Here is a 13,507-nt window from a genome sequence, read left to right as displayed (position 1 = left end):
TCTGGTTCAATCAGGACGTTTCTGTATTGAGAATCAGTTTATCTTGCCGAGTTCCGGGTGTAGTCTGAATTTGGCTTTATTTTACTAAGTTTTTTCTAACAATAAGATATCATGCCGAAACCCGGGATCGAACCAGGGACCTTTAGATCTTCAGTCTAACGCTCTCCCAACTGAGCTATTTCGGCTACATTGCATCACAGTTTGTGTGATTTTTTTTCAGCACAAGTGTCCCGTGCAGGAAAAGACTCATGATATTTTATGAGTTGTAGTAGCAGTGGTTTGTTGTCGGTGTGGTTAGAGGGTCTAAGGCGCTCCATGCAGGTTGCATGTGTCCTGTAGACTTGGGTTCAAATACCTTTCCTGAGAAACATTTTTGAATTTTTTGCCCTCCTGCAGCTGTATTTATGAGTTCCCATAAGACAAACCTCCAATCTAGTACCTTTTATTCAGGTAAATGCAGCTGTATTTATGACTTCCCATGAGATAAATCTCCAATCTAGTACCTTTTATTCAGGTAAATTATCTACTCTATATGTGTCCTATATTTTCTTTGATATATATTCATTAAGAAATGTTTGTCTCTTTTAAGTTGACTGTATGTCCTCTTTTCTTGCAGTCTTGAAATATTTGATGACCAGAGGTATTGTGTTAAATCCATGTCTCTATTTTGTCTGGTTCAATCAGGACGTTTCTGTATTGAGAATCAGTTTATCTTGCCGAGTTCCGGGTGTAGTCTGAATTTGGCTTTATTTTACTACGTTTTTTCTAACAATAAGTTATCATGCCGGAACCCGGGATCGAACCAGGGACCTTTAGATCTTCAGTCTAACGCTCTCCCAACTGAGCTATTTTGGCTCCGTTGCATCACAGTTTGTGTGATTTTTTTTTCAGCAGAAGTGTCCTGTGCAGGCAAAGACTCATGATCTTTTCTGAGTCGTAGTAGCAGTGGTGTGTTGTCGGTGTGGTTAGAGGGTCTAAGGCGCTCCATGCAGGTTGCATGTGTCCTGTAGACTTGGGTTCAAATACCTTTCCTGACAATCATTTTTGAATTTTTTGCCCTCCTGCAGCTGTATTTATGAGTTCCCATAAGACAAACCTCCAATCTAGTACCTTTTATTCAGGTAAATGCAGCTGTATTTATGACTTCCCATGAGATAAATCTCCAATCTAGTACCTTTTATTCAAGTAAATTATCTACTCTATATGTGTCCTATATTTTCTTTGATATATATTCATTAAGAAATGTTTGTCTCTTTTAAGTTGACTGTATGTCCTCTTTTCTTGCAGTCTTGAAATATTTGATGTGACCAGAGGTATTGTGTTAAATCCATGTCTCTTTTCTGTCTGGTTCAATCAGGACATTTCTGTATTGAGAATCAGTTTATCTTGCCGAGTTCCGGGTGTAGTCTGAATTTGGCTTTATTTTACTAAGTTTTTTCTAACAATAAGATATCATGCCGAAACCCGGGATCGATCCAGGGACCTTTAGATCTTCAGTCTAACGCTCTCCCAACTGAGCTATTTCGGCTACATTGCTTTATAGTTTGTGTGATTTTTTTTTCAGCACAAGTGTCCTGTGCAGGCAAAGACTCATGATATTTTCTGAGTCGTAGTAGCAGCGGTGTGTTATCGTTGTGGTTAGAGGGTCTAAGGCGCTCCATGCAGGTTGCATGTGTCTTGTAGACTTGGGTTCAAATACCTTTCCTGACAATCATTTTTGAATTTTTTGCCCTCCTGCAGCTGTATTTATGAGTTCCCATAAGACAAACCTCCAATCTAGTACCTTTTATTCAGGTAAATGCAGCTGTATTTATGACTTCCCATGAGATAAATCTCCAATCTAGTACCTTTTATTCAGGTAAATGCAGCTGTATTTATGACTTCCCATGAGATAAATCTCCAATCTAGTACCTTTTATTCAGGTAAATTATCTACTCTATATGTGTCCTATATTTTCTTTGATATATATTCATTAAGAAATGTTTGTCTCTTTTAAGTTGACTGTATGTCCTCTTTTCTTGCAGTCTTGAAATATTTGATGACCAGAGGTATTGTGTTAAATCCATGTCTCTATTTTGTCTGGTTCAATCAGGACGTTTCTGTATTGAGAATCAGTTTATCTTGCCGAGTTCCGGGTGTAGTCTGAATTTGGCTTTATTTTACTAAGTTTTTTCTAACAATAAGATATCATGCCGAAACCCGGGATCGAACCAGGGACCTTTAGATCTTCAGTCTAACGCTCTCCCAACTGAGCTATTTCGGCTACATTGCATCACAGTTTGTGTGATTTTTTTTTCAGCACAAGTGTCCTGTGCAGGCAAAGACTCATGATATTTTCTGAGTCGTAGTAGCAGTGGTGCGTTGTCGGTGTGGTTAGAGGGTCTAAGGCGCTCCATGCAGATTGCATGTGTCCTGTAGACTTGGGTTCAAATACCTTTCCTGAGAAACATTTTTGAATTTTTTGCCCTCCTGCAGCTGTATTTATGAGTTCCCATAAGACAAACCTCCAATCTAGTACCTTTTATTCAGGTAAATGCAGCTGTATTTATGACTTCCCATGAGATAAATCTCCAATCTAGTACCTTTTATTCAGGTAAATTATCTACTCTATATGTGTCCTATATTTTCTTTGATATATATTCATTAAGAAATGTTTGTCTCTTTTAAGTTGACTGTATGTCCTCTTTTCTTGCAGTCTTGAAATATTTGATGTGACCAGAGGTATTGTGTTAAATCCATGTCTCTATTTTGTCTGGTTCAATCAGGACGTTTCTGTATTGAGAATCAGTTTATCTTGCCGAGTTCCGGGTGTAGTCTGAATTTGGCTTTATTTTACTAAGTTTTTTCTAACAATAAGATATCATGCCGAAACCCGGGATCGAACCAGGGACCTTTAAATCTTCAGTCTAACGCTCTCCCAACTGAGCTATTTCGGCTACATTGCATCACAGTTTGTGTGATTTTTTTTCAGCACAAGTGTCCCGTGCAGGAAAAGACTCATGATATTTTATGAGTTGTAGTAGCAGTGGTGTGTTGTCGGTGTGGTTAGAGGGTCTAAGGCGCTCCATGCAGGTTGCATGTGTCCTGTAGACTTGGGTTCAAATACCTTTCCTGAGAAACATTTTTGAGTTTTTTGCCCTCCTGCAGCTGTATTTATGAGTTCCCATAAGACAAACCTCCAATCTAGTACCTTTTATTCAGGTAAATGCAGCTGTATTTATGACTTCCCATGAGATAAATCTCCAATCTAGTACCTTTTATTCAGGTAAATTATCTACTCTATATGTGTCCTATATTTTGTTTGATATATATTCATTAAGAAATGTTTGTCTCTTTTAAGTTGACTGTATGTCCTCTTTTCTTGCAGTCTTGAAATATTTGATGACCAGAGGTATTGTGTTAAATCCATGTCTCTATTTTGTCTGGTTCAATCAGGACGTTTCTGTATTGAGAATCAGTTTATCTTGCCGAGTTCCGGGTGTAGTCTGAATTTGGCTTTATTTTACTACGTTTTTTCTAACAATAAGGTATCATGCCGGAACCCGGGATCGAACCAGGGACCTTTAGATCTTCAGTCTAACGCTCTCCCAACTGAGCTATTTTGGCTCCGTTGCATCACAGTTTGTGTGATTTTTTTTTCAGCAGAAGTGTCCTGTGCAGGCAAAGACTCATGATCTTTTCTGAGTCGTAGTAGCAGTGGTGTGTTGTCGGTGTGGTTAGAGGGTCTAAGGCGCTCCATGCAGGTTGCATGTGTCCTGTAGACTTGGGTTCAAATACCTTTCCTGACAATCATTTTTGAATTTTTTGCCCTCCTGCAGCTGTATTTATGAGTTCCCATAAGACAAACCTCCAATCTAGTACCTTTTATTCAGGTAAATGCAGCTGTATTTATGACTTCCCATGAGATAAATATCCAATCTAGTACCTTTTATTCAAGTAAATTATCTACTCTATATGTGTCCTATATTTTCTTTGATATATATTCATTAAGAAATGTTTGTCTCTTTTAAGTTGACTGTATGTCCTCTTTTCTTGCAGTCTTGAAATATTTGATGTGACCAGAGGTATTGTGTTAAATCCATGTCTCTTTTCTGTCTGGTTCAATCAGGACATTTCTGTATTGAGAATCAGTTTATCTTGCCGAGTTCCGGGTGTAGTCTGAATTTGGCTTTATTTTACTAAGTTTTTTCTAACAATAAGATATCATGCCGAAACCCGGGATCGATCCAGGGACCTTTAGATCTTCAGTCTAACGCTCTCCCAACTGAGCTATTTCGGCTACATTGCTTTATAGTTTGTGTGATTTTTTTTTCAGCACAAGTGTCCTGTGCAGGCAAAGACTCATGATATTTTCTGAGTCGTAGTAGCAGCGGTGTGTTATCGTTGTGGTTAGAGGGTCTAAGGCGCTCCATGCAGGTTGCATGTGTCTTGTAGACTTGGGTTCAAATACCTTTCCTGACAATCATTTTTGAATTTTTTGCCCTCCTGCAGCTGTATTTATGAGTTCCCATAAGACAAACCTCCAATCTAGTACCTTTTATTCAGGTAAATGCAGCTGTATTTATGACTTCCCATGAGATAAATCTCCAATCTAGTACCTTTTATTCAGGTAAATTATCTACTCTATATGTGTCCTATTTTTTTTTTGATATATATTCATTAAGAAATGTTTGTCTTTTTTAAGTTGACTGTATGTCCTCTTTTCTTGCAGTCTTGAAATATTTGATGTGACCAGAGGTATTGTGTTAAATCCATGTCTCTATTTTGTCTGGTTCAATCAGGACGTTTCTGTATTGAGAATCAGTTTATCTTGCCGAGTTCCGGGTGTAGTCTGAATTTGGCTTTATTTTACTAAGTTTTTTCTAACAATAAGATATCATGCCGAAACCCGGGATCGAACCAGGGACCTTTAGATCTTCAGTCTAACGCTCTCCCAACTGAGCTATTTCGGCTACATTGCATCACAGTTTGTGTGATTTTTTTTCAGCACAAGTGTCCCGTGCAGGAAAAGACTCATGATATTTTATGAGTTGTAGTAGCAGTGGTGTGTTGTCGGTGTGGTTAGAGGGTCTAAGGTGCTCCATGCAGGTTGCATGTGTCCTGTAGACTTGGGTTCAAATACCTTTCCTGAGAAACATTTTTGAATTTTTTGCCCTCCTGCAGCTGTATTTATGAGTTCCCATAAGACAAACCTCCAATCTAGTACCTTTTATTCAGGTAAATGCAGCTGTATTTATGACTTCCCATGAGATAAATCTCCAATCTAGTACCTTTTATTCAGGTAAATTATCTACTCTATATGTGTCCTATATTTTCTTTGATATATATTCATTAAGAAATGTTTGTCTCTTTTAAGTTGACTGTATGTCCTCTTTTCTTGCAGTCTTGAAATATTTGATGTGACCAGAGGTATTGTGTTAAATCCATGTCTCTATTTTGTCTGGTTCAATCAGGACGTTTCTGTATTGAGAATCAGTTTATCTTGCCGAGTTCCGGGTGTAGTCTGAATTTGGCTTTATTTTACTAAGTTTTTTCTAACAATAAGATATCATGCCGAAACCCGGGATCGAACCAGGGACCTTTAGATCTTCAGTCTAACGCTCTCCCAACTGAGCTATTTCGGCTACATTGCATCACAGTTTGTGTGATTTTTTTTCAGCACAAGTGTCCCGTGCAGGAAAAGACTCATGATATTTTATGAGTTGTAGTAGCAGTGGTGTGTTGTCGGTGTGGTTAGAGGGTCTAAGGTGCTCCATGCAGGTTGCATGTGTCCTGTAGACTTGGGTTCAAATACCTTTCCTGAGAAACATTTTTGAATTTTTTGCCCTCCTGCAGCTGTATTTATGAGTTCCCATAAGACAAACCTCCAATCTAGTACCTTTTATTCAGGTAAATGCAGCTGTATTTATGACTTCCCATGAGATAAATCTCCAATCTAGTACCTTTTATTCAGGTAAATTATCTACTCTATATGTGTCCTATATTTTGTTTGATATATATTCATTAAGAAATGTTTGTCTCTTTTAAGTTGACTGTATGTCCTCTTTTCTTGCAGTCTTGAAATATTTGATGACCAGAGGTATTGTGTTAAATCCATGTCTCTATTTTGTCTGGTTCAATCAGGACGTTTCTGTATTGAGAATCAGTTTATCTTGCCGAGTTCCGGGTGTAGTCTGAATTTGGCTTTATTTTACTACGTTTTTTCTAACAATAAGGTATCATGCCGGAACCCGGGATCGAACCAGGGACCTTTAGATCTTCAGTCTAACGCTCTCCCAACTGAGCTATTTTGGCTCCGTTGCATCACAGTTTGTGTGATTTTTTTTTCAGCAGAAGTGTCCTGTGCAGGCAAAGACTCATGATCTTTTCTGAGTCGTAGTAGCAGTGGTGTGTTGTCGGTGTGGTTAGAGGGTCTAAGGCGCTCCATGCAGGTTGCATGTGTCCTGTAGACTTGGGTTCAAATACCTTTCCTGACAATCATTTTTGAATTTTTTGCCCTCCTGCAGCTGTATTTATGAGTTCCCATAAGACAAACCTCCAATCTAGTACCTTTTATTCAGGTAAATGCAGCTGTATTTATGACTTCCCATGAGATAAATCTCCAATCTAGTACCTTTTATTCAAGTAAATTATCTACTCTATATGTGTCCTATATTTTCTTTGATATATATTCATTAAGAAATGTTTGTCTCTTTTAAGTTGACTGTATGTCCTCTTTTCTTGCAGTCTTGAAATATTTGATGTGACCAGAGGTATTGTGTTAAATCCATGTCTCTTTTCTGTCTGGTTCAATCAGGACATTTCTGTATTGAGAATCAGTTTATCTTGCCGAGTTCCGGGTGTAGTCTGAATTTGGCTTTATTTTACTAAGTTTTTTCTAACAATAAGATATCATGCCGAAACCCGGGATCGATCCAGGGACCTTTAGATCTTCAGTCTAACGCTCTCCCAACTGAGCTATTTCGGCTACATTGCTTTATAGTTTGTGTGATTTTTTTTTCAGCACAAGTGTCCTGTGCAGGCAAAGACTCATGATATTTTCTGAGTCGTAGTAGCAGCGGTGTGTTATCGTTGTGGTTAGAGGGTCTAAGGCGCTCCATGCAGGTTGCATGTGTCTTGTAGACTTGGGTTCAAATACCTTTCCTGACAATCATTTTTGAATTTTTTGCCCTCCTGCAGCTGTATTTATGAGTTCCCATAAGACAAACCTCCAATCTAGTACCTTTTATTCAGGTAAATGCAGCTGTATTTATGACTTCCCATGAGATAAATCTCCAATCTAGTACCTTTTATTCAGGTAAATTATCTACTCTATATGTGTCCTATTTTTTTTTTGATATATATTCATTAAGAAATGTTTGTCTTTTTTAAGTTGACTGTATGTCCTCTTTTCTTGCAGTCTTGAAATATTTGATGTGACCAGAGGTATTGTGTTAAATCCATGTCTCTATTTTGTCTGGTTCAATCAGGACGTTTCTGTATTGAGAATCAGTTTATCTTGCCGAGTTCCGGGTGTAGTCTGAATTTGGCTTTATTTTACTAAGTTTTTTCTAACAATAAGATATCATGCCGAAACCCGGGATCGAACCAGGGACCTTTAGATCTTCAGTCTAACGCTCTCCCAACTGAGCTATTTCGGCTACATTGCATCACAGTTTGTGTGATTTTTTTTTCAGCACAAGTGTCCCGTGCAGGAAAAGACTCATGATATTTTATGAGTTGTAGTAGCAGTGGTGTGTTGTCGGTGTGGTTAGAGGGTCTAAGGTGCTCCATGCAGGTTGCATGTGTCCTGTAGACTTGGGTTCAAATACCTTTCCTGAGAAACATTTTTGAATTTTTTGCCCTCCTGCAGCTGTATTTATGAGTTCCCATAAGACAAACCTCCAATCTAGTACCTTTTATTCAGGTAAATGCAGCTGTATTTATGACTTCCCATGAGATAAATCTCCAATCTAGTACCTTTTATTCAGGTAAATTATCTACTCTATATGTGTCCTATATTTTCTTTGATATATATTCATTAAGAAATGTTTGTCTTTTTTAAGTTGACTGTATGTCCTCTTTTCTTGCAGTCTTGAAATATTTGATGTGACCAGAGGTATTGTGTTAAATCCATGTCTCTATTTTGTCTGGTTCAATCAGGACGTTTCTGTATTGAGAATCAGTTTATCTTGCCGAGTTCCGGGTGTAGTCTGAATTTGGCTTTATTTTACTAAGTTTTTTCTAACAATAAGATATCATGCCGAAACCCGGGATCGAACCAGGGACCTTTAGATCTTCAGTCTAACGCTCTCCCAACTGAGCTATTTCGGCTACATTGCATCACAGTTTGTGTGATTTTTTTTTCAGCACAAGTGTCCTGTGCAGGCAAAGACTCATGATATTTTCTGAGTCGTAGTAGCAGTGGTGTGTTGTCGGTGTGGTTAGAGGGTCTAAGGCGCTCCATGCAGATTGCATGTGTCCTGTAGACTTGGGTTCAAATACCTTTCCTGAGAAACATTTTTGAATTTTTTGCCCTCCTGCAGCTGTATTTATGAGTTCCCATAAGACAAACCTCCAATCTAGTACCTTTTATTCAGGTAAATGCAGCTGTATTTATGACTTCCCATGAGATAAATCTCCAATCTAGTACCTTTTATTCAGGTAAATTATCTACTCTATATGTGTCCTATATTTTCTTTGATATATATTCATTAAGAAATGTTTGTCTCTTTTAAGTTGACTGTATGTCCTCTTTTCTTGCAGTCTTGAAATATTTGATGTGACCAGAGGTATTGTGTTAAATCCATGTCTCTATTTTGTCTGGTTCAATCAGGACGTTTCTGTATTGAGAATCAGTTTATCTTGCCGAGTTCCGGGTGTAGCCTGAATTTGGCTTTATTTTACTAAGTTTTTTCTAACAATAAGATATCATGCCGAAACCCGGGATCGAACCAGGGACCTTTAGATCTTCAGTCTAACGCTCTCCCAACTGAGCTATTTCGGCTACATTGCATCACAGTTTGTGTGATTTTTTTTCAGCACAAGTGTCCCGTGCAGGAAAAGACTCATGATATTTTATGAGTTGTAGTAGCAGTGGTGTGTTGTCGGTGTGGTTAGAGGGTCTAAGGTGCTCCATGCAGGTTGCATGTGTCCTGTAGACTTGGGTTCAAATACCTTTCCTGAGAAACATTTTTGAATTTTTTGCCCTCCTGCAGCTGTATTTATGAGTTCCCATAAGACAAACCTCCAATCTAGTACCTTTTATTCAGGTAAATGCAGCTGTATTTATGACTTCCCATGAGATAAATCTCCAATCTAGTACCTTTTATTCAGGTAAATTATCTACTCTATATGTGTCCTATATTTTGTTTGATATATATTCATTAAGAAATGTTTGTCTCTTTTAAGTTGACTGTATGTCCTCTTTTCTTGCAGTCTTGAAATATTTGATGACCAGAGGTATTGTGTTAAATCCATGTCTCTATTTTGTCTGGTTCAATCAGGACGTTTCTGTATTGAGAATCAGTTTATCTTGCCGAGTTCCGGGTGTAGTCTGAATTTGGCTTTATTTTACTACGTTTTTTCTAACAATAAGGTATCATGCCGGAACCCGGGATCGAACCAGGGACCTTTAGATCTTCAGTCTAACGCTCTCCCAACTGAGCTATTTTGGCTCCGTTGCATCACAGTTTGTGTGATTTTTTTTTCAGCAGAAGTGTCCTGTGCAGGCAAAGACTCATGATCTTTTCTGAGTCGTAGTAGCAGTGGTGTGTTGTCGGTGTGGTTAGAGGGTTTAAGGCGCTCCATGCAGGTTGCATGTGTCCTGTAGACTTGGGTTCAAATACCTTTCCTGACAATCATTTTTGAATTTTTTGCCCTCCTGCAGCTGTATTTATGAGTTCCCATAAGACAAACCTCCAATCTAGTACCTTTTATTCAGGTAAATGCAGCTGTATTTATGACTTCCCATGAGATAAATCTCCAATCTAGTACCTTTTATTCAAGTAAATTATCTACTCTATATGTGTCCTATATTTTCTTTGATATATATTCATTAAGAAATGTTTGTCTCTTTTAAGTTGACTGTATGTCCTCTTTTCTTGCAGTCTTGAAATATTTGATGTGACCAGAGGTATTGTGTTAAATCCATGTCTCTTTTCTGTCTGGTTCAATCAGGACATTTCTGTATTGAGAATCAGTTTATTCAGGTAAATGATCTACTCTATATGTGTCCTATATTTTCTTTGATATATATTCATTAAGAAATGTTTGTCTCTTTTAAGTTGACTGTATGTCCTCTTTTCTTGCAGTCTTGAAATATTTGATGACCAGAGGTATTGTGTTAAATCCATGTCTCTATTTTGTCTGGTTCAATCAGGACGTTTCTGTATTGAGAATCAGTTTATCTTGCCGAGTTCCGGGTGTAGTCTGAATTTGGCTTTATTTTACTAAGTTTTTTCTAACAATAAGATATCATTGCGAAACCCGGGATCGAACCAGGGACCTTTAGATCTTCAGTCTAACGCTCTCCCAACTGAGCTATTTCAGCTACATTGCATCACAGTTTGTGTGATTTTTTTTTCAGCACAAGTGTCCTGTGCAGGCAAAGACTCATGATATTTTCTGAGTCGTAGTAGCAGTGGTGCGTTGTCGGTGTGGTTAGAGGGTCTAAGGCGCTCCATGCAGGTTGCATGTGTCCTGTAGACTTGGGTTCAAATACCTTTCCTGAGAAACATTTTTGAATTTTTTGCCCTCCTGCAGCTGTATTTATGAGTTCCCATAAGACAAACCTCCAATCTAGTACCTTTTATTCAGGTAAATGCAGCTGTATTTATGACTTCCCATGAGATAAATCTCCAATCTAGTACCTTTTATTCAGGTAAATTATCTACTCTATATGTGTCCTATATTTTCTTTGATATATATTCATTAAGAAATGTTTGTCTCTTTTAAGTTGACTGTATGTCCTCTTTTCTTGCAGTCTTGAAATATTTGATGTGACCAGAGGTATTGTGTTAAATCCATGTCTCTATTTTGTCTGGTTCAATCAGGACGTTTCTGTATTGAGAATCAGTTTATCTTGCCGAGTTCCGGGTGTAGTCTGAATTTGGCTTTATTTTACTAAGTTTTTTCTAACAATAAGATATCATGCCGAAACCCGGGATCGAACCAGGGACCTTTAGATCTTCAGTCTAACGCTCTCCCAACTGAGCTATTTCGGCTACATTGCTTTATAGTTTGTGTGATTTTTTTTTCAGCACAAGTGTCCTGTGCAGGCAAAGACTCATGATATTTTCTGAGTCGTAGTAGCTGCGGTGTGTTGTCGGTGTGGTTAGAGGGTCTAAGGCGCTCCATGCAGGTTGCATGTGTCTTGTAGACTTGGGTTCAAATACCTTTCCTGAGAAACATTTTTGAATTTTTTGCCCTCCTGCAGCTGTATTTATGAGTTCCCATAAGACAAACCTCCAATCTAGTACCTTTTATTCAGGTAAATGCAGCTGTATTTATGACTTCCCATGAGATAAATCTCCAATCTAGTACCTTTTATTCAGGTAAATTATCTACTCTATATGTGTCCTATATTTTCTTTGATATATATTCATTAAGAAATGTTTGTCTCTTTTAAGTTGACTGTATGTCCTCTTTTCTTGCAGTCTTGAAATATTTGATGTGACCAGAGGTATTGTGTTAAATCCATGTCTCTATTTTGTCTGGTTCAATCAGGACGTTTCTGTATTGAGAATCAGTTTATCTTGCCGAGAGCCGGGTGTAGTCTGAATTTGGCTTTATTTTACTAAGTTTTTTCTAACAATAAGATATCATGCCGAAACCCGGGATCGAACCAGGGGCCTTTAGATCTTCAGTCTATCGCTCTACCAACTGAGCTATTTCGGCTACATTGCATCACAGTTTGTGTGATTTTTTTTTCAGCACAAGTGTCCTGTGCAGGCAAAGACTCATGATATTTTCTGAGTCGTAGTAGCAGTGGTGCGTTGTCGGTGTGGTTAGAGGGTCTAAGGCGCTCCATGCAGGTTGCATGTGTCCTGTAGACTTGGGTTCAAATACCTTTCCTGAGAAACATTTTTGAATTTTTTGCCCTCCTGCAGCTGTATTTATGAGTTCCCATAAGACAAACCTCCAATCTAGTACCTTTTATTCAGGTAAATGCAGCTGTATTTATGACTTCCCATGAGATAAATCTCCAATCTAGTACCTTTTATTCAGGTAAATTATCTACTCTATATGTGTCCTATATTTTCTTTGATATATATTCATTAAGAAATGTTTGTCTCTTTTAAGTTGACTGTATGTCCTCTTTTCTTGCAGTCTTGAAATATTTGATGTGACCAGAGGTATTGTGTTAAATCCATGTCTCTATTTTGTCTGGTTCAATCAGGACGTTTCTGTATTGAGAATCAGTTTATCTTGCCGAGTTCCGGGTGTAGTCTGAATTTGGCTTTATTTTACTAAGTTTTTTCTAACAATAAGATATCATGCCGAAACCCGGGATCGAACCAGGGACCTTTAGATCTTCAGTCTAACGCTCTCCCAACTGAGCTATTTCGGCTACATTGCTTTATAGTTTGTGTGATTTTTTTTTCAGCACAAGTGTCCTGTGCAGGCAAAGACTCATGATATTTTCTGAGTCGTAGTAGCTGCGGTGTGTTGTCGGTGCGGTTAGAGGGTCTAAGGCGCTCCATGCAGGTTGCATGTGTCTTGTAGACTTGGGTTCAAATACCTTTCCTGACAATCATTTTTGAATTTTTTGCCCTCCTGCAGCTGTATTTATGAGTTCCCATAAGACAAACCTCCAATCTAGTACCTTTTATTCAGGTAAATGCAGCTGTATTTATGACTTCCCATGAGATAAATCTCCAATCTAGTACCTTTTATTCAGGTAAATTATCTACTCTATATGTGTCCTATATTTTCTTTGATATATATTCATTAAGAAATGTTTGTCTCTTTTAAGTTGACTGTATGTCCTCTTTTCTTGCAGTCTTGAAATATTTGATGTGACCAGAGGTATTGTGTTAAATCCATGTCTCTATTTTGTCTGGTTCAATCAGGACGTTTCTGTATTGAGAATCAGTTTATCTTGCCGAGAGCCGGGTGTAGTCTGAATTTGGCTTTATTTTACTAAGTTTTTTCTAACAATAAGATATCATGCCGAAACCCGGGATCGAACCAGGGGCCTTTAGATCTTCAGTCTATCGCTCTACCAACTGAGCTATTTCGGCTACATTGCATCACAGTTTGTGTGATTTTTTTTTCAGCACAAGTGTCCTGTGCAGGCAAAGACTCATGATATTTTCTGAGTCGTAGTAGCAGTGGTGCGTTGTCGGTGTGGTTAGAGGGTCTAAGGCGCTCCATGCAGGTTGCATGTGTCCTGTAGACTTGGGTTCAAATACATTTCCTGAGAAACATTTTTGAATTTTTTGCCCTCCTGCAGCTGTATTTATGAGTTCCCATAAGACAAACCTCCAATCTAGTACCTTTTTTCAGGTAAATGCAGCTGTATTTA

General features: G+C 38.2%; 20 non-coding genes across 20 annotated transcripts; all 20 read right to left on the bottom strand.

Annotated features, from left to right (window-relative positions):
* Positions 1-112: 112 nt before the first annotated feature.
* Positions 113-185, bottom strand: TRNAF-GAA (transfer RNA phenylalanine (anticodon GAA)). Its single transcript has one exon. It is a non-coding gene; the product is annotated as a tRNA-Phe (tRNA).
* A 597-nt stretch (positions 186-782) lies between these two features.
* On the bottom strand, positions 783-855 carry TRNAF-GAA (transfer RNA phenylalanine (anticodon GAA)). Its single transcript has one exon. It is a non-coding gene; the product is annotated as a tRNA-Phe (tRNA).
* A 600-nt stretch (positions 856-1,455) lies between these two features.
* On the bottom strand, positions 1,456-1,528 carry TRNAF-GAA (transfer RNA phenylalanine (anticodon GAA)). The gene has a single exon. It is a non-coding gene; the product is annotated as a tRNA-Phe (tRNA).
* Positions 1,529-2,190: 662 nt separating this feature from the next.
* Positions 2,191-2,263, bottom strand: TRNAF-GAA (transfer RNA phenylalanine (anticodon GAA)). Its single transcript has one exon. It is a non-coding gene; the product is annotated as a tRNA-Phe (tRNA).
* Positions 2,264-2,863: 600 nt separating this feature from the next.
* TRNAF-GAA (transfer RNA phenylalanine (anticodon GAA)) lies at positions 2,864-2,936 on the bottom strand. The gene has a single exon. It is a non-coding gene; the product is annotated as a tRNA-Phe (tRNA).
* A 597-nt stretch (positions 2,937-3,533) lies between these two features.
* On the bottom strand, positions 3,534-3,606 carry TRNAF-GAA (transfer RNA phenylalanine (anticodon GAA)). Its single transcript has one exon. It is a non-coding gene; the product is annotated as a tRNA-Phe (tRNA).
* Positions 3,607-4,206: 600 nt separating this feature from the next.
* TRNAF-GAA (transfer RNA phenylalanine (anticodon GAA)) lies at positions 4,207-4,279 on the bottom strand. Its single transcript has one exon. It is a non-coding gene; the product is annotated as a tRNA-Phe (tRNA).
* A 600-nt stretch (positions 4,280-4,879) lies between these two features.
* Positions 4,880-4,952, bottom strand: TRNAF-GAA (transfer RNA phenylalanine (anticodon GAA)). Its single transcript has one exon. It is a non-coding gene; the product is annotated as a tRNA-Phe (tRNA).
* A 599-nt stretch (positions 4,953-5,551) lies between these two features.
* Positions 5,552-5,624, bottom strand: TRNAF-GAA (transfer RNA phenylalanine (anticodon GAA)). The gene has a single exon. It is a non-coding gene; the product is annotated as a tRNA-Phe (tRNA).
* A 597-nt stretch (positions 5,625-6,221) lies between these two features.
* On the bottom strand, positions 6,222-6,294 carry TRNAF-GAA (transfer RNA phenylalanine (anticodon GAA)). The gene has a single exon. It is a non-coding gene; the product is annotated as a tRNA-Phe (tRNA).
* A 600-nt stretch (positions 6,295-6,894) lies between these two features.
* On the bottom strand, positions 6,895-6,967 carry TRNAF-GAA (transfer RNA phenylalanine (anticodon GAA)). The gene has a single exon. It is a non-coding gene; the product is annotated as a tRNA-Phe (tRNA).
* Positions 6,968-7,567: 600 nt separating this feature from the next.
* Positions 7,568-7,640, bottom strand: TRNAF-GAA (transfer RNA phenylalanine (anticodon GAA)). Its single transcript has one exon. It is a non-coding gene; the product is annotated as a tRNA-Phe (tRNA).
* Positions 7,641-8,240: 600 nt separating this feature from the next.
* Positions 8,241-8,313, bottom strand: TRNAF-GAA (transfer RNA phenylalanine (anticodon GAA)). Its single transcript has one exon. It is a non-coding gene; the product is annotated as a tRNA-Phe (tRNA).
* A 600-nt stretch (positions 8,314-8,913) lies between these two features.
* On the bottom strand, positions 8,914-8,986 carry TRNAF-GAA (transfer RNA phenylalanine (anticodon GAA)). Its single transcript has one exon. It is a non-coding gene; the product is annotated as a tRNA-Phe (tRNA).
* Positions 8,987-9,583: 597 nt separating this feature from the next.
* Positions 9,584-9,656, bottom strand: TRNAF-GAA (transfer RNA phenylalanine (anticodon GAA)). Its single transcript has one exon. It is a non-coding gene; the product is annotated as a tRNA-Phe (tRNA).
* Positions 9,657-10,458: 802 nt separating this feature from the next.
* TRNAF-GAA (transfer RNA phenylalanine (anticodon GAA)) lies at positions 10,459-10,532 on the bottom strand. Its single transcript has one exon. It is a non-coding gene; the product is annotated as a tRNA-Phe (tRNA).
* A 599-nt stretch (positions 10,533-11,131) lies between these two features.
* On the bottom strand, positions 11,132-11,204 carry TRNAF-GAA (transfer RNA phenylalanine (anticodon GAA)). The gene has a single exon. It is a non-coding gene; the product is annotated as a tRNA-Phe (tRNA).
* A 600-nt stretch (positions 11,205-11,804) lies between these two features.
* TRNAF-GAA (transfer RNA phenylalanine (anticodon GAA)) lies at positions 11,805-11,877 on the bottom strand. The gene has a single exon. It is a non-coding gene; the product is annotated as a tRNA-Phe (tRNA).
* Positions 11,878-12,477: 600 nt separating this feature from the next.
* Positions 12,478-12,550, bottom strand: TRNAF-GAA (transfer RNA phenylalanine (anticodon GAA)). The gene has a single exon. It is a non-coding gene; the product is annotated as a tRNA-Phe (tRNA).
* Positions 12,551-13,150: 600 nt separating this feature from the next.
* Positions 13,151-13,223, bottom strand: TRNAF-GAA (transfer RNA phenylalanine (anticodon GAA)). Its single transcript has one exon. It is a non-coding gene; the product is annotated as a tRNA-Phe (tRNA).
* Between the last annotated feature and the right edge of the window lie 284 nt (positions 13,224-13,507).

Source organism: Hyperolius riggenbachi, chromosome 6 (assembly GCF_040937935.1).
Source record: "Hyperolius riggenbachi isolate aHypRig1 chromosome 6, aHypRig1.pri, whole genome shotgun sequence".
In the NCBI taxonomy this organism is placed as follows: domain Eukaryota; kingdom Metazoa; phylum Chordata; class Amphibia; order Anura; family Hyperoliidae; genus Hyperolius; species Hyperolius riggenbachi.
The sequence above is the reverse complement of the archived record's forward strand: the minus strand, read 5'-3'. Positions and strand labels throughout refer to the sequence as shown.